Consider the following 20,357-nt stretch of genomic DNA (forward strand, 5'->3'; position numbering starts at 1 on the left):
GAGCCGTGAAGATGTGTGGCACATACAGATGACCATCTTGACAGAGTTATAACATTTATTCTAGTGAAGAAGAATGAAGTGGTCACATAAGAGGTCCGCAGGAAGCAGAAACAGCATTTTCCCTGCCTTCTCTGTGATCTCCTGCAGAGGAAACTTACTGGCCATGAACAATCATAAGATAAGCGTGGCAAAGTCTCCTGGTATTATAATGCATAGAAGTGACACTTTAGGAAGATGATCAGAAAGCAATTGAAGAAGCTTGACCAGCTCAGTTAACTGACACCTGGAAAATGATTGCTATTAGTGTAAATAAGAAAAGGATGCATTTGTTTAAAGCTTATAATTTCAATTACTTTGTATTAACATTTGATCACAAAAATTCTGTAAAATACAAAAAATGCCTTAAGCCAGATATTTCAGAAGCAAATATTAAAATCATTGATGGAAATCAACGAAAAGTGTTTTATATCAGGACTAAATGGGAAAACACAGTCTTTCTTTATGTAGATATCTACTGTTCAAGTGGAATAAATTCTGGAATATACTTTGTTCTGTGAAATGCTTCGGTATCAGTCTGTTCTGATGTGGTTCATGAATTCTGAGTATGTGCTCAATGTGCTTTCTATAACTGTGCTCTCAATTTAATCTATACTATGAAGAAATTGCTCTCATATCTCAAATTCCAGTCTGGTACATATGCTATATGGGGTGCATTATTCTGTGTTTCTGTTCAGTTGTCCTTGTGTTTTTACTTTTTTATTTGTGACATTTCCATCTGATTAACTGCTGTACATTCTTTGAGGCTAATGCTTTCAAACTTCAATATGTACCACATTACCTGGAGGGCTAGCTAAAATACATGCTTTGGCATAAAGCTTTTAATGTAGTTAGGTTGGGAAAGTCTGATAATTTTCATTTCAGACAAATTATTTGATGCTCATGAGGTTGGTGTGGATTTCAGGCTTTAAGGATCATTGATTTATAAGGTTATACAAGCAACTATCCTTAACATAATAATTTTTTCATGTTATATAATCCTGAACACGTTATTTTTAAAGAACAGAAATTTTTCTTCATATTTATTTGTTTCTAGATTTGATACCAGTTTTAAAAGCCTTTGTTAAGCATAAAAAGAGCTTTGGAAATGTGATATTATAATGTATTCAAAGATTTAAAATAATTAAAGTTTTTCTTAATGTCATTTATAAATTGTGTAAGAAATTTGTTTCCATATAATGAACAGAAATGTATTTCTCGCAGTCCTAGAGACTAGGGATTAAAGATGAGGGTGCCAATGCCTGGGGGAGGCCTCTGAATCAGTCATCCCACTGCCAGAAGGGCACAAATAGGCAGAAGGAGAAAGATGGAGAGGAGAAAGGGAGGGAGAAGGAGAGAATAATAGAAAGAGGGAGAGAAAAAGAGAGATAAATGGGACTAATCTGCCCCTTTTGTAAGAAACCCATTTCCATAGTCATTAATCCATTCATGAGGGTCTCATGGCCTAAATACTTCTTAAAGTTCCCACTTGTTACAATAAGAAATTCAATTGAAGGGTAAGCTTTTGTGGAGCAAATTTCAAACAATGGCTGGTACTGTTGGAAAGGGTTATTGTATATTAAGATCGACTAATTACATTTAGAATAGTGAAAACAACTGAACTTGATCAAATATTTGTTTACAACTGATATTGAAGACTTTGGAATTTATAATATAAAAATATTAAAGACTGTGAAGTTATTAGATTACTTGCATAATACATCGTTAGTGGACCGCCTTTGAAATGATGGGGCAAGCATTTTTTAATCATACATTTAAATTTACATTTCTTATTGATAAAATTTATCACAAAACCTTCAAAACATTAATGACTAATTCTATTTTGAGGTTAAAGCTATGCATTTAAGGAATGATTTTTGTATTAAAAATAAACAGTTCATGATTATGCATATTTATTGATTCATTTGTTCAACAAGATATAATTCACTAAAGCATTATCTTGTTTTATATTCTTTATACTTAATATTTTGATATGCTTGGAGAGCTTTTGCTGTCTTTGCTTTTTAATACTTAAGCCTGTATATAACATACAATAGACAATAGACTGTATATAACATACAATAGACTATAGATATATAACATACAATAGACTATAGACTATAGATATTATATGTATATAACATACAATAGACTATAGATATAGGTGATATATAGTTCTAGATGTGTTTATATTTATGAATAAAGTATTACATATACTAAATAAACTGAAGTTTGTATTGGTAATTTTTAAAAAAGTGTACACACAAAAGAAGAAAACAGTTGCTCAGTTCAAACGTTAGAGCAGCACTTTCCCACAGAGCTTTCTGCAATGATGGAAATATTCTGACTTTACAGGCTCCATTGTGCTAGCCACTTTTACCAGGTAGCTACTGAGTACTGGAAATGTAGTTAGTGTGAAGGACTAAAGAAGTACATTTTAAGTTCTACTGAATTAATTTAACTGCAAGCTTCAAGAGCCACATAGGGCTAATAACTGCACAGTTTAGCAAATTCCCTGAGTAGACAGTGTAAGAAATTATATGAAGAACTGGATTCTGAAAAGCATTCTAAGTAAAGCAAAAGCTAACTCTTTAAAAATAATTGTCACTGACAAGGTGTTTGCAGCAAGTGTTCTTAGAGTTAGGCTCCAGAGCCTGGAATAATGCCATGGTGCCATGTCAGTATAATCCCAGTACTTGGGAGCCAGAGACAGGAGGACTGTCATGCATGAATTTGAGGCCACCTTGTATTACATAGTGAGTTCAAGGCCAGCCTGAACTACATAGTGAGACCCTGTCTCTAAAAACAAAGTTCCAGGGCTCCAGAATCTACATGATTTATTTTCTTTTCTCCAAAACCCCTGTTAAGGTTCTTCAGGATGACCCACAAAATATAGTTTGATACTCTAGGATTTTGGGGGCATAAGATAAAGCCAAAAACACCATCTAGGAAACATGGATGTTTAAGAACACATAAGATAGGGAAAAAAGACTGGGCTCTCCTTCAAGAAAGAGGAAATCGGAAGGAAACAAAACCGTCTTTAGAGGAAGATAGGGAGAAGTATGGGACGAAGAGAATAGTTCAAGCAAGAGGTGGACTGAGGCCACAAAATGGAGAGGTAAACTGAGTCATGATGAAGAGGTGAATTAGAGACGCAAGATTGAACGTGGCAGTCTTGCAGCTATTGTCCTATTATTTTGTGGACTCGGAGGGGTGATGCTGCATGCTGTGAGGTTCATAATACCGATACCAGGTTTTGTGGTTAGAGAGTCTCCTTTAGGAGGAGGTTTTTAAGTTCGTTCTGTCCTGAACAAAAAAATTGGTCAAGGCAAATTTAAGAGGTATCAAGGTTTACATTTATTAAAGGTAGGGAAAAACATGCTCTCCAGAATAGGCCAAGTAAAAGTAGGAAAATAAGTACCTTCCTCAGTATGTGGGTAGACTTTGGAGAAAGAGCACAGAGTGCAATGGTAAGTGTCCTTCTGTGTCTCCTACTCTTCCTGCTGAGGTCAGTTCTAGGCCATGCTATCAAGAACTTGCTAGAGTTCTCCTGAGAAGAGCTGAAGGCAGCACTGTCCGGTTAGTTCCAAGTGTAGGGCTTTGGGAATTCTCTGCTCCCATGCCCTGACACTTTGTATTTTGCATAAGGTGTAGTTAACAGGCATGAACTTTCAGTGAGCTCCAGGGGAAGAAATGTGACTTTAGGGCATGTGGAGAGCTCTGGGGAGGTCTCCTGCACTTACATCTTAATTTGAAATTTTTGGAATTTCCCTAGGCAACCTTGAGGTCTTTGTTTCCCTTGTCTCTGCCACAGTGTGGTAGATTCTGTGGCAGGTTTACAGATTGGTCTGGGCATCTCCCAGGTTTGGAGGGTGGCCGGGTTGGTTCCCCCCCAGTTGTGCTGCCTGTGTTACTGACACATAGAACTGCTCAGGCATATGGTTAACTCTTTCTTTTTTAAACAATTCATCTTCATTAAAACAATGATCTTCTTATTGTGAGTCAAGCAAGTACATTAACTGTCAGTGGTGACATCTTGGGCTTTCATGCACAAATATTGCAGTTGCAAAATGCAAATGACTCACTGATAACTCTCAAAGCTTTTGAGGAACTGCCAGGGTAGTTTTCAAAGTGCTTCCTCAAGCATGTTCAAATAATTAAGATTTTCCTCTTTTTATTTCTCTTCAAATTTTGTTTCTCAGGTTAGATTTTACATAATCAGAAAGCATTTCATGAATTCATTTTCCAGTTGTTTGTACTTCCATACACCCTGTGATTATGTCATTGCAAGACACATTGCTGTTCATTAAATGCCCATTTATTTGCTGATGTCTGTTTGAGTCCTTTCTGCAGTTCATTGCCTAGCACCTAATACATACCGGGTCCATAATTGATATTTATGGACTGACAAGGCGTGGTGATGCAGAGCTGTAACCCCAAACACTCAGGAGGCTGAGGCAGGAGGATGGTTGTGATTTTGAGGCTAACCTGGGGTACATAGTCAGTTGAAGGCCAACCTGAACTACTGCACAGTGACACCCGTTTCAAAAGAAAAAAGATAGGGTAAAAAATATTTGTGGACTGAAACGAAGTGTTAGAGTTAGAAGTAGTATTTTAAATTTCTTATGACAAGCATATATTGCTATTAATGTTACTTTTATTATCTTAAAAGTTATGTAATAATAATTACAGTTTCACAATTATATAATTATAAGAGTAAATTATAAAATCTATTTTAAATTATGTCTAGTGAGTATTTTCATTTTTATCATCAAGAAATATTAATCTATAAATTTTTTTAAGTGTGTGATTTTACCAATTTTCTTTAGTGTAGAGAAAAAACCTTACAAATACTTTTTGGGTAGTAGGTGTTTTGTGAGATGTACTTTTCTGTATTTTAGCTCTCTCTACAATAAAAGTGATTTATCTTATATTAAAAGATTCTTAGTATAGAAAGTAGTATTCAGTTTCTGTTGAACTAACTCCTTGTTCAACAAGAAATCTCATAAGCTGGATTTAGAGTTCAAGGAAGAGTGAAAATTCACTACAGAAATGAATATTGTAATCTTTGAAAAGGTAAAAAAAAAAAAAAAACTTTAATATACAGTGAACACACTGCCATCCTGGAACTTTATTGAATAAATCAGTCTCTGCTACCTTATCAACTCTGAGTGACCTAACACAATTGAGTTTTCATCTATAAAATTAAGCAGCAGATTATATGTGGTGACAACTTCAAGCTATTTCCTAAATGATAGACTCAGTCTACAGCTGGCAGCTAGTACTCCTCTTTGTCACATTCATTTTGTTTCTTGGCACTTTCCTCAAATATAAAATGAGATTACACTACTTGTGGCTCAGTTCATTTGAATCTCTCCTAGTACATGAAGTGCTTCGGCAACAGTGAACCTCAGAGGCTGAATCTGTGCTACGGCATCCATGAAATGCACTCTGGCACAAATATAAGCGTGGGTGAGAAGGGAAGTCTGTAGCCAGGAATTCTCTGTCTCACACTAAGAATTCTAGTTCTCCGTCTGTGAGCGTGTGAACATATTATTATTGATTTCTCTGCATTTCTGCGTTTATAAAATGGTTGTGGGAGTACCTACATCATGAGACTTAAATCAGTTAAAAGTAGTATATTTGTTCATTTTAGCAAGTGATTAGGTGATTTTTAACATCCGATTGCATTTTTTTAAAAACAACCTGTAATTCAGAAGTTTTACTATTTTACGCTGTCATATCATTATAAGCTTTAAAATATTGAGCTCTGGAACTCTTACATGCTTTCAATATTTTTACTCAATATTTTAACCAGATAGCCATATATAGGTGGTTTATTTTGTTTGTTTGTTTGTTTGTTTTTTTGAGACTGAGTCTTGCTATGTAGGCTAGCATTGAACTAACTATGTAGCAAATGTTGGATTTGAAATCATGCAGTCCTTCTGGCTCAGCCTCCTAAGTGCTGGGGTGTATGCCACCACACCTGATTATGCATTAAAAATATATTTCCTTCCTTTCATCTTTTGATATAGCAGGGGTGTCCATAATATTAGGTAAAAATTCAAAGATAGCCGAAAGTAACAATAAAAATGTAACCCTATTGAATTTCATAAAAATGTTCCATTACTTGTGAATATTTCTGTGCTGAACATACTTTTACATGCTTAGTGAAGAGACTGTAATTAGAGAAAAAAAATTTAAAAGTAATCCTTTTTAGAATTAAATTTTAACAGTGCTATAACCTTGGATTAAATGAGAGCAGCTTCTGGTAAAGTGAATAGAAGAGGTGCTTTAAAAATTGCCACTGGGGAATTTAAGGAAATAACTTCCACATTAATATGTTAACACTGTCGGTATATACTTTGTCCAAGCTCCCTTGGGCTGTTATAACTTTCACAGCCATGGGAATACTTCTATTAAAAGTCAAGTTTAGATTTTTCTTTTCTTTGTATGTACTATCCATTAATCATCCTTTTAATCATTCTTTACAACTGCCTTTAAGAAGTAACAGAATTTAGTACTGTGAAAAAAAAGGAAATGACAAAACATAGAATAAAAAAGGCAAGGTAAAAAAGACCCCGAACTGAACCTGAGGATTCACTGGACTGCCTTTCTGAAAATGTCTGCTTTTGCTCACACTGTCAGTGTAACTCTTAATTTACTCCAGAGATTTTTAACTTTGACTGCACATTACAATCACTGGGGAGATTTCTTTTGCTTTGTTTCCATTGCTGAGTATCTATCCCAAGCCTGATTGCATTCTAGGCAAGAATGCAATCTCTGAGCTACAGGCTTGCCTTTTAACTGGGAGCTAACAAAGTAAAACAAAACAAAAGCATCCTCTCAAATAAAGAACCTCAACACTCAACACCCAGGCTGTGCTCCATATGGGCTAAGTCAGAATCTCTGGTTCTAAGAGTGAGATGCGGGCATCAGTATTTTGTCAAACTCCCCAAGTGATTTCAATATGCTGCCACGGGCATGGACAGTAACTAGGGATTATATCTTGTGAAAATAATTTAAGAGAAATTTCTCATAAACCAAGACTCTATTCAATAGTAATAACATCATTTCTCACGCAAGAACTGAGGAAAATCGTATTTTTTCTTTCTTGTGACCGAGAAGGAGTGCATCCTACATGATATTTTAAGAGGTTAAAGACTGTTGACTCACTGAATCCTACTACTATGATTTTAGACATTTCAGAAGATTTGGCAACTAAAGATTTCAAAATAAAATGAAAGAATGAAATAAATAAGGAGAGAAAGAAAGAGAGAGAAAGAAGGAAGTGGGAAGAAAAAGATAGGAAATGTAGGAAGCTGGGAGACAATGTGGAAAGGAGGGAGAAAAGGAAGGAAAGAAGGAAAAAAGGAAGGTAAAAAAAGGAGAGAAAGAAGGCAGGCAGAAAAACAGAAAGAAAGAAAACAAGGGAGGTAGAAGATTAGGGCATGGCAAACAGGCTAGAGGACAGGATGTAACCTGTCAATCATGAGATCCTGACTGGAGGCTGAAAAAAATATAAAACCTGATCCAGGAAAGATGTGACCTGTCAATCACGGCCAGGATGTTTGGGCAGAGAAAAATTTGTGGACCAGATCTAGGATGATATAAAAGACACTGACCATTTACTTTGCAGCCACTGTAATCTTGCAGTTCTACTGGACTCTTGTTTCAGCACTGGCCTATCCTGCTTGCAGGATGTATCTTTTCTTACTCTTTTCTTCACTCCTCTTGTTCTTCCTTTCTTTTTTTTTTTTTCACTCTTTCCTTTTCTTCCTTTACTTCTTATCTTCCTTTACTTTGGATAAAAGCTGTGTCCACTTGCTCACTGATAGTTTCAGCCAATTCTTTGGGCAGGACAGGAAGAGTCTGGAATGCCCAGACACTGCACCACCCAGCAACAGCAGAAAGGACAGAAGGAAGGAAGGAGAGAGACTGAGATGAATACCTGCATCATTATTCAGATTAAAATATGATAAAATAATTTTGTAAAACAATAAAATGGTAAGCATAGTATTTTACTCTGCTTTGTCACAATGGATTATTTAGTTAGAATAATAGTATTAATCTTTCACAAAATAATAATAATGGTCCTAGATATAGTACTTTGCGTGTTCTTCAAGATGGTGAGAAGAAACTCTGACATGTGGTCTCTAAAAGGCTTCGCGACCTTGTAAAGTCCATAGAATTCCTGCTGTATATGTTGCCGCTGTGAGTTCTAAAAGGAAGAAACTGAGCCTCAGCATTTTGCTCAAACTTACTCAGCTAGCACGTGGCAAAAGCTACACTCGAAGACTCTAAACTCACTTCCTTATTCTTTCTTCAGCGAACTTTATCCCAATGGCTTTATTTCAGTGGAACAAACATAATCCTGCCAAAGCCTTCAGTTAGTGCTGTCATTTCCTCTTTTTTCTTCTGGAAATGTTCCACACGGATGCAAAGTTGATCGTGCCCTTTTCCTAGTTCTTTTTGATTGTGTATTTCTTATACTGCAAGATTCTTATTTTTCTTCCTGTCCCAACAGCTACTTGTTCTGTTTGCATGTCTTTTCCTTCCCTACCCAATCACCTGTTGATGGAACTGCCCAGATTTTAGTACTACACTGTTTTTGGTACCCTGTTCTAAATGTTCTCCCCTGACAATCTCTATAGTGAAGTACTGTTAAATAGATAATATAGTTCAAATGTGTATTTCAGGCCCTAACTTCTCACTGATCTTCTTTGCTTGTACAACTTCTCTTCTTGCAAACCTACTAGACACTTCAAACTTCATCAGTATCTAGATAGTGTGCTGCCACTGTCCAGACCAGTATGAGTTTTGTTGGAATCACAGAACAGAACCGTACTTTTTTCTTCTGTTCTGTCTCTCGAGTATTTTCCTGTACAAAAAGTAGAGTGATATTCTAACATTATGTTTCAGACCGCAGCATCCCTTCACTTAACAGAATCTAATGACTTCCAATGTCTTTACTATGAGCTAAAATTGATGTAAAATTTAATTCCTTCCTATTGCTTTTATTTATGTATTAACTGAAAGAAAAAGTATTGTCCTCCAGCACTCAGAATGTATCTGTTTATGTGGAACTGATGTTTTGGAAGAAGAAGAAGAACGAAAAATAAAGAAGATATATATATATATGTAGTTAAATGTTCTTTTAAGATGTGATGGTCAGAGATAACCACTTTGTCTCTGTCTCTTATAGTGTGATATTGAGAAGATACTTAAATAAATTGGGTAGGAGGAAGCTAGTGTCTTTCCAGAGAAAGACAGTGTGGCAATCCTTTTTTTACAACCACACATCATGCCTATCTTTGGGTGTGGTAACCTTTTACTATACATTAACACCTCAGGATTTTCTTTCTGTCTTCATGCCCTTGCAGTCCTTTGTTTGCCTGTTTGTTTTGTTTTTGGCTTTTTGAGACTGCGTCTCACTATGTAGGTCACACTGGCCTTGAACTCAGTGTGTGGCTCAAATTGACCTTGAACTTGCAGCAATCCTACTGCCTTGACCCCCCAAGTGCTAGGATTACATCAATCTTTCCTTTGCTTGAAAATCTCTGCCCCAGACAGTTGCATGTTTGGCTTCACATTAAAATGTGGGTTTCAAGTATCCATCACTTCCTCAACTGGTCCTTTCCTCTGCACCCGGGTCTCTCCAAAGACACCACTTTTATCACTCTCTAGTCCACCTAGCAGCATCTCATTACGTGCTCTGTTACTTCTTTTATTGCTACATAAGATGTTTTGCTTTCAGTGCAGAAAAGATTATTATTCACTTTTTTGCCTAATAACTTTCTTGACAGCAGTGACTTTGATAGTCTTATTTACTGTTGTGTACAGAAGAGAGACCAGGACTTAAAATTTTTAATATATATATATATCTTTAGCCACCATGATTTTTCTGCTTTACTACCATAGTTACTATTACAAGCTTTCCATTCTCAGTGTCCTATAACTTTACTTACTTCTGTTATTTGGGTAAAGGATGGATGAGATGGAGCCTGGCTTTGTAGTGCAGGCTGGCCTTGAACTCATTGTGTAGCCTAAGCTGGGCTTAAAACCAGGATCCTCTTCCCCCAGCCTCACAAGTGCTGGGTTTGCAGGTGTGTGCCACCAGCCCGGTACTTTGACTATTTTTACCTGCCCCTTCTACGACAATCTCACCATAAGATTCCATCCTGGCAGAAAGTTGTGTAATCCTCTGAAAATATTAATTATAATGTTTATATGATTCTCTTCCCTTTCAGCATGAATTAGTTAAGCAATTATTAGCATGCAATGAATCTTAAATTCTTACAAGGTGAGGTTAATTGGTAAAAAATAGGTATTGAGAGATCTGGGTAATTAGAATGATAAACCCATAGAGGTATATGGGCCTTCCAAAAATTTGATTTTGCCTATCACGTACTCCTAATGATCTAATAAAGTGTCAGTCATAAGCTTTATGTTTCTCTTCAAAGCGATAAAGCTGATCTGGATAGCTAGGCTAGCTATTCGCTTAGAAAGAGACAGGTCAGTTCCCCACGGGGAACTCTGCCCTCCTCCCCTATTAGAGTCTCCTGGGGAAGACATTACAGCACCCATTGCCTCCTGGGACTGTGCCATACTCAACTGTGGTATGAGAGGCCGAGAGGAAATGGCTACATCTAGGTCACAATGTTTGAAAAATCTCCAGTGATTTTACTGTGAATCCACGTCTTACAAACTGTTCTAGGAAAAATGTAGCCCACTCAAAATGAAGTGGCAGAGTAAGAAAAGTGGTAATTTAACTGATGGTTTACACAAAGCATTGCTCTGAGAAGTGCTTTGAGAGTTACATTCAACTCTTTTTAAATTACCTCGATAAAATCGCAATGGCATATGAAATGTGTGGGGTGTATGACAGGAAAGTGTGTGAGTATCACTATCAGGACACAGGTTTACGGATCCTAATAGGACGAGAGAGATACTGAGCTGCTTCTCTGCACGAAAGAAATGCTTTTTTCTCCTGTTACCCTTTCCTCAAGGCCCTGAGTTATGGCAGAGGGAAATAAAATGGAGCCCCGGAGGAGCCCTGGAGGAAATCTGTATGAGAAAAATACCGCATGCTATAAGTGCATGCTGAGCAGATGAAAGCAGCAGTATCGTTCCTGCTCCTGATTGTTGCTATATTTTCAATATTTTTGATCTCTGGCAATAATTTCATACAAAAATATTATTAAACAAGTACTATAATAAAATAACTATAATGTATTGAAGGCTGATTATTTAAAGCCGCTTCATATACATTAACATTTTATTTCTAAATAATTCTTCCAACTTAGTGTTTTCACTTCCACTTTTCAGACAAGCAGGTAAACTGAGAAGAATTACAGAATGTGCTTAAGATCGCACTGTGATGGAGAGAGTGTCCAGATTCAAGTTCTTTGAGCTACAAGTGGGTGCTGTTTGATGCCGGTATTCCACAGCGCTGCTAGGACAAGCCCAATGTATGTGAGGTGAGGAAAACACTGACACAGAAAAAAATTATAATTAAATAAAGGCTATAAATTAGCATTCTGGTATAATAAATGTTCCTAAATAATAACCGTTGTCTTTACTCTCCTCTTCGCATTTCCCTACAAAGAATTCATCCCATTGTTTGAGAACATTTCTTCCTTGAGAATTATAGGAAAAAGATGAATAACCAGATTAATATGTTTTTTTTTTTCAGAGATCACAAGAAAAGTGAGTTATAGACAAAGCCTAAGAAGTAGAACTGGGTAATGGAGTTAAACTTCACAACTAGGACCAAAAAAGGTGAACGGTCTCCCTGGCGGCACCTGCGCCGACTGGAATCTAGGCCACCTGTGGGGAACTGTAGCTGGGATGCCAGGGAATTTACATAGCCAGGCTTTGGGATTCTGATCTCTAAACTGAGAAAACCGAAAGTGCTTTTACTGACATGATGTTCCTGAGATTCTCGAACACGGCAATGAGAAAATTACACGGAAGTGGCTCGTTCCTTTCATTCCTGTGCTTTTCTTGGATTCACCTGAAGAGAAATTCTAACAGCTCACTTTATCTCACTTACAGCCCTAACGGCAAAACTTACAGAGAGCCTGTGAATAATAGAAGAGTGTAGGTGGGAGCTTGTGGCTAAGGCTTTGAGAACCTCCCCCAACCCCACATGCCACACTTCCAACTAGATTTTGTGCTTTTTCTGTGTTCAGTCAAGAAGGAAAACAATATAAATGCTGTGCTTTCTAAGCCTGACAGATGCTCATCTTGGAAGGGAGTTACATACACTGATGGAAAATGAGCTGTAACAGGTTCTTTGCAGAGGAAAAGTGAGTATATTTGGACTCCATGATGAAAACCCACTGTAGCACGTATATACACAGTATATATTTACTTTTCTTATTACCCGGTTGTTTTCTGCAAAACTTGCCTTTTACCATTTTCGGTACTCAATTTTCAATGTTCTTACGATATTACTGCTTACTTGCTATAAGCCAGAGATGATGTTTACAGCACTAGGAAGTCCTACTGAGTATTAAATTCTTTCCCTTTCTTCTTCATCACTGTGCATTTAGTACAGAGGAAAGATGGGTTGCTGGGAGCCAGGCAGTCAAAGGTCCTCTGTGATCTATGAGATGCTCATGACGTAGGCAGAAGCAGCCTCAACCTCCTGCTTCACAGCACCCTGATGCCGGCTTTCAAATCTTGGGAAACTGCTCTGTGGGAGAGTGTTATTTTTAAAAGCTAGAATGTCTAGATAGAATTTCTTTTTTAAAAAAAAAAAAGTGGAGATTTACAAAGCAGTCAGAAGGAAAATAATAAGTTGGGAAAGAGATTCACAAAGTTGCCTTCTGGGTCCTGTTTAGCTCGAGAGCGATGTGAGCTCGTCTTTTCTTTTCATTTTGCTCTTCTCCTTCATCTGTGTGTCTTTTTGCTGCCCTGGAATTATCTGTCTATTTTTGTTGTGTCGGAATAGGCTCAGTTCCTGTAACAAACTCCCTCATCAGCTCTAGCCAAGTCCTGAGGCTGCCTATAAAAAGAAACCCTCTGAAACTCCAGACCCTCCTGGAATGAATGTCTCCACATGCTACTGCTTCCCCTTACTCTGTTTCCAATCTGCCTATTCTTGCTAAGTGATTTAGCTCTCTCGTCGCTTTGCACCTGGTCTCTGCCTCTCAGCTTAGCTGGATTCCAGCTTTGTTTCTGGACAGATCTTTGAGCTCTCTTCTTGGAGCTTGGCTGCCAGGTCCATGCCACCCTGTACCAAGCTCAGCCTTTTGAAAACTTGGCCCAGGCTCAGGCAGGGTACGTGACAGGCAAAATCTGTAATGTGTTTCTATCCAGCCTGCCGGGAGCTTCCTCTTTCGTCCCCCTATTCTCAACCTCCCCACCCCTTATTGATTGCAAAATCCCTAAACTGCCCAGGGCTTCTCTCTGACGGAGTTTATCAAAAGCTCCAGTCCAGCCTTTCTGTCCTCCTGTGGCTTGGCCACCCTCCCTGCTGTGCTTCAAGCTGCAGCATTTACCTTCCATCCTCCTACCGGGAAAGCTTGGTGGCCAGATCCATTTAGCCTACCTTGGTAAGCCCAGGCTTTATGTCACCATGCAGTATTTAATGAACATTGCACATTACGATGATGAGTGTACACACCACAAGATGACACTTTGTCTAAATGAAATTTTTCATCGCAACAGGGAAGTCCTGCTTCTCCTCCTGCCATCCTTAGTTCTGTTCCAGGCTCCCAGCTCTAAACAACATCAATCCCTCCTTGATACTTCCTTTGCTGTCACATTGAACCTCCTTTCAAATCCAATGGGTTTTTGCCTTTTCTCAATTTTCGATTCCCACTTCCATTAACCAATTAGTTTGAATAGGCTATTGGAAGAATCCTCTCCTGCTTTGAGAATTTTCTTCTTTGAATCTCTTTAATACACGACTGTCACCTTAAATTGCAGAAGGCTTTGCATTTCTGCTCTTCAATTATTTTCTGTGTGATTCCAGGGCAAGTAGCTAATCCCTTTAAGTTTCAGTTTTTTATTTTTACAATCAAAACAGTATTATTATTAATGTCACAATATGACACATATTCTTTGCTTACACAGACTTTAGTCAAACTCCTTAACTTCTCACAGGGTGCACTTCTTTAGAAAATCCAGCTTGAACAAGAACACTTCTTCTTTGGTATATGATTACCCTCTAAGTCAGACCATGGTTTCATCCTTCATGTATCCCAGGTCATGTCTCATCACTCTGGTTACCATCAGCAACAATCAGTCCTATTTAACTGTTTCAGGCAGAATGTTCCTTGACCCTGATGTTTGCTCTTACTAATTCTCCATCCTATTCTTTGGTTATATATTTCCACTTACCCTTGGGTGAGCCCAATCTCTCCCATGTTGCAAAATCCTTTATTAGCCTTTAAATTTCTATCTCTATTGTCAAATTTATTTTCCTACTATTTCTCCTTCATTTTATACATTTACAACCATGATGTTTAGATCCAGTATTTATTGACGTTTATTATGTGCCAGGAATATTTTAATCATTATCATATGGATGAACTCATTTGAACCTTAAATTATGATGGAGTAATGATTATACTACTCTTTATAAAGATAGGAAAGTAGATCCAAAAGCAGTTAAACTTCCCTGATACCATACAGCTAGGACATGGAGGAGCTAGGATTTGAATCCAGAAAGTTTCTCATCAGTTGTGTTCATTCATGATCAATACTTTTGGTGCTTTATGATTATTTGATCAATCTTACATTCTTGTCTGTTGGACTGAGTAACATCATTGAAGATAACAGTATGTAATGTAGCAACTATTGTAAATTCCTATCTTTTTTGTTTTTGAGGTCATGTATAATTTTTGTTGTTTTGATTTTGTCTTCATTGTTGTTTTCTTAGTTTTTCTAGTTGTTTAAGTACAGAACTAACTAACTAACCAGATAAGCCATGTTTTTAGTCACCTTTGTGGCTTTTTGGTGCAATATTGTATGCAGACAGAAAAGTGAGGAAATCTGTATAGTTCATTTAGCTATAATAAAACAACACTCTGATCAAACCTAGACTATGGCCTATTGTATCTTTCCTTGTTCTTTCTTATTTTTGCCCATTTACAGTCACAAATGAAACTACACTTGTGGGGGCTAGGGATTTAGCTCAGTGGCAAAGCACCTGCCTGGTAAGCGCAAGGTCGTGAGTTCGGATCCCGGTACCGGAGAAAAACCAAAAAAAAAAAAGAAAAGAAAAGAAACTACACTCATGATATTTTGTTTTATGATAAATATTTTGCATGTTTTATTTATGACTTACTATCTTATGACAAATATCTGATCTGCAAGAGAGTTGGGTTTGATATATATTTATGCATATTCAAACTTACAGTATACATTGTATGGTGTTGGTTTCATCAAATGTGTAATATTAAGATTCATCTTTGCGGTTGGATGTACCTGCAGTTCTTTCATTTCTATTCTACATAATATACCATTGTAAGAATATGACATTCTTCCTGATTTAATGACTGATACACCTTTCTACAGATGCTTGTGCATGTATGTGGGAATCTATGCATGCATTTCTGTTGGATAAATAGCTAGCAATGGAATTTCTGAACCATAAGAAGAAAATATACTGAATTTCAGCAGAATATGCTAAACTTTCCAAAATTGATAGTGATATTACCAAAACCAACGTGCATTACATTTTAATTTCATCTCATCAATATTTTTTCTGGGTAAGACTTTCTAATTTTGCTCAATCCGGTGGTAGTATAGTAGCACTACAGTTTCAGTTTGGATTTTCTATATTACTAGTGAGGATCTGCGAAGCTTCACTTGTTAGTTGACTATTTTGAATATCTCATTTAGTAAAGTGCCTGTTCAAGCTCCTTGCCCATTTTTCTATTCAGTTCTGTCTTTTTCCTACTCATTTTATGTTTATACAGTTTAGATATGTAAAGTAGTTATATTTATGGCAAATAACTTATTGTGTGATCTGGGTTATATTTTTACATTTGTGAATGTCTTCTGATTTTATTTAATATGTTCCCAAAAGCAAATTTTTTCTTAATCGTTAATGGTTTGGGGTCTAGTTTATGAAGTTACTCACCTTAAGGTGTTAATCTTTACCGACTCTGAGATCAAGAAGATGTTTTCCTGTATCATTTGTAGAACTCTTATCTTTCTAAATGTCATAATTTTATCCACAATATTCACAGAATTGATTTTCTGTGTACAAGATGAATTGTGGGTTGCTTCATTTATGAGATCAATTGTCTCATCATCATTTATTCATAAAATACTTCTTTTTAATGTAAGCAATGCTATGCACAAAACATTCATGTTTGCATTAATTTATTCTTTTTGTCCCCTATGATTTTTTTCTTGTTATCTCATTATGAAAAGTTTCAAACATATTGAAAAACTTAAAACTTCATTAAGCATATACCCCCTTCTTAGACTTCACAATTACCATTTTGTTATTAACATTCTGTTGTAATATTTACCACATCATCTTTTTCTTCATAGAAATGTACAAATTCTATTTATATCAGTAAACCATTCAAAAGCACTAAATATTACAACACTTAAATCATTAATTGTAATTAAATAAAGATAAGTATTAGGTAAATTTACATATAAATTTATGGAGACAGAAAGGGGGAGTTTGGTGATTCTCCAATTTCATATCAATGAAATTATACAGTGTAACTCAGTTGGATTAAAGTTCTTTTATTAGGATTATGTGTTTGAGACTTGTTTGGTATATGCACCTTTGCTTTGTTCATTATGTTGCTACTAAGTGTTAATTTGTATCAGTATATAAAAGCTACTTCTCTATGCTTTTTTCATGCATATGTGCTTTGCCAGTTTTCAGCTACTCTGATATAAAGCTACTAGGGTCATATCTGAAAAAGTCTTCTAAGTGAAACTTCCTTATCGCCATTTCAAATACTTGTAAATGAAAGGACCACTGAGTAAAGTATGTATAGGTGTAAGGTTTATAAATAATTACCAGAACTTTCCAGAGTGTTGTACATTCTTCTAAACAATGAAGGAGAGTTGTTACTCTGCATTTTTGTCAGCAGTCAATGTTCTTAAGATTTTGTTTAACACTAAAATTTTATCTTATTTCAGTAAGTATGGCTATCATCAAAGACTTAAAAAACAAATACTGACCAACATGGGGAAAAAGGAATGCTTCTACAGTGTCAATAGGTATATAAACTGGTAAAACCACTATTAAATCAGTCAAAAAACTAAAATTTGACTTCTAGTAGATCCAACTATACCTCTCCTGAGTACATTCCCAAAAGAGTGATATGGCTATCATCCTATAGTGACACATGCATATGATGTTTTTGACAGAACAATTCATCATATCTAAATTGTGAAATTGGCAGAGATACTCTAGTGGATTGAGAACTGGTGGTCAACTTATAACTCCCATCTGAACTGTATAAGCATGGTGCTGCATGTGGGAGGCCCACCTGAGGATTGTTGCCAGTAGCGTAAGAGGCAGAACTGGAGAAGGAGAAGTAAGGCTGCTGGGAGCTTGTAAAACCTGTACGAGCTGTTGGATGTTTTAGAGGAGCTTATCATGCTGCCTTTCCTGATGAACTTGGCTGTTTTCATCCTCTGAGGAGCTCAGGAACTCTTTGGCACTGAGAACGGCTTTGGTTTACTTTGGGGGAGCTCTGGTCCTCACTTTGAGCATCACTTCTTGGGGAAGATGGTGCACGGCCGGTCTCCTGGAGAAACACGCTGCATTGGTTTCCCTGATGGGAACTTGGCCTTCTTGATCTTCGGAGGAGCTGGGACCTCACTGTTGCTAAGGATTGCTGTGGTACCTTTCAGAGGAACTCTAGATCTTCTGGGCATCGCTTCATGGCTCCAGTGCAGAACCCTCAGCCTGCTAGCACAGACCCTTCATCCTGCTGGCACAGTATTTCTAGATTTCACCACTGACCTTTGGGCCTTCCCAGTGCAGAACCATGAAACAGACCTGCATAAGATATTGTTATGGGCTCTGGACCTCGAGCTGGATTTGTGGGAGGTGTTGTTATGAGCTCTAAGTCTTCAGCTGGACTCATGCAAGACAGTTCCATGGGATCCAGACCCTTAGCTGGATACCTTAGTCTTAGTATGTGGACAGATTTCTTGCACTCTCTTGTATATCATTCTTTGGGTGACTATTATGAATAATCTTATAAAATATATGTCTTCTATTATATTATTCCCCCTACAAAATAAGCCCTAAACCAACACAGATGCCAATCAAAGATGAATGGATAAAAAAATGGCAGTACATATACACAATGGAGAATTAGTCATAAAGAGGGGTAAATTGAGTCATTTGTAGGATAATGTATAGATCTTGAGATGATAATGTGAAATGAAATAGATCTGACATGCACGCACAAATATTACATGGGTTCATTCAAATGAAAATCCTAAAATGTAAATAAAGGGCAAAATAAAGGAGAAATGAAAGGAAAAACAAGGTTAACTCTTCAGAGATGGACGAGGGACTTACAGATGAAGGGAGATGGGCAAGTAGGGAGAAAAGCAGGGTCACACATGACTAAGATGTGACACATGCACCAAATACCCAAGGCAAATGGCACTGTTACAGATCACAGACATGTACAATAAAGATTGTTTTTGAAATTCCACACTAATTTCTGTATAGTAATTTTTAAAGCTCTATAATTTTTAAAAAATATATTATTTGACATTGCTTTAGGTACTTTATTTACATTTCCATAAAATGTTTTGAGCCAGCTTGAATTTTTTTTCTTAACAAAGTGTACTAGGATTATAATTCCATTGAATGTGCTGATCTACATAAAGATTACTCACATCTGAACATGGTCTTTCAATCCATAATGATGATAAATTTCTCCATAGGTGTACATTTTCTTTCATATTTTTCAGTAGTGTTTTAGTGGTTTTAGTATAAATATCACGCTTTTGTTAAATGTAGTCCAAATATTTTTAGGTTTAATTTGTCATTTTTTTGCTGATTGATTTGAAACTTTTCTACCTGAGAGGTTTCCCTGTTTGACTCTGATGAGGCAGGTGTGGTTTTCTGGAAATTTATACATTTATTTCAATAATACATAATTTTATCCAACTCATTAAATTTGAAAATATCTTACTAATTATTTTTATGAGATTTCTAGCCTTATTTCTTTTCACTAGTATTATTATGTTATTATTTGATTCCTAGGTGTCAACTTATCTTTGTATTTTTCTTTGTCCATGTTAATAAAATTGTTTATTTGCGCCTTAAGTTTTTTTTAAATGCATTTTGGAAAGACCTTCATTACAACTTTCTTTTCCTTTGGTACCAGGAATCAAACTCAGGACCTTGCCCTTGCCCGGCAGGTGCTTATGCAGCTGAGCTATATCCAGGGCCATTATAACTTTTTAAATTATTCTTTTCAGCTTCATTCTTATCTGTTTGCATTCTAAATGCAATTATAAACATGCTAGACTTTCTTACTGCAACATTTATATCTCATATTCTATCCCACAACTTATGGACACAGTTTTCTTTATCCTTCATTCTGGAAAGCTTCTTTTTTCCATGTAGTCCAACTTACTAATTCTTACATGAACTGCATTTACTATGTCAGCATATCACATTATTAAATTATTTCTGTATATTCCGTAACTTCTGTTTGATTCATTGTTGTCTTCTCACTTGTAATTCTATTATGTTTGGCCTCTCACTTCATCAGCTCCTCCCCTATGGTGTCCCTCGGGGAAATGGTGACAGTTGTTTTCTTTTTTTTTTTATTTTTAAAATAAAAGAAGGAAAACCTATTAACTAACAGACATCCATTTACAAAATAGCATAAGGACAATACAAACAATACAGAGTTACAGACAAAGTTGTAGGAAATTAACAAGGGTTGTTGTATTATGTATTGAGATCTTCAAAGTGGTTTCTCCAGAAAACAAATAGAGACATGCGAGATTGATCAAACAAGTAATCATGAACTGTTCCTTTCAGTAAAGTGATAGAAGTCAGTGGTACATCTATGTTAGCTATCCTGTACATACATACATACCTAATTTCCCCTTCTTTCCCTTCTCTTTTCCCACACCCTAGTTGTCCTTTACTTTTGAGCATTTTCCTTTCATTTTACAATGTCTATCATATCTCCTAGTTTTTATTCACTCTTTCAGGTCTTAAACTAGTGAGACAATATGATTCTTACACGGGCAGGTCTGATTTATTTCACTTAAGAATATGGTCTCTAGTTGTGATCATTTACCTATAAAAGCCTCGAGTTCACCTTTCCTTATAGCTGAGTAATATT

The sequence above is a fragment of the Chinchilla lanigera genome, unplaced genomic scaffold, assembly GCF_000276665.1.
Source record: "Chinchilla lanigera isolate Chin_1 unplaced genomic scaffold, ChiLan1.0 scaffold00039, whole genome shotgun sequence".
Lineage (NCBI taxonomy): Eukaryota > Metazoa > Chordata > Mammalia > Rodentia > Chinchillidae > Chinchilla > Chinchilla lanigera.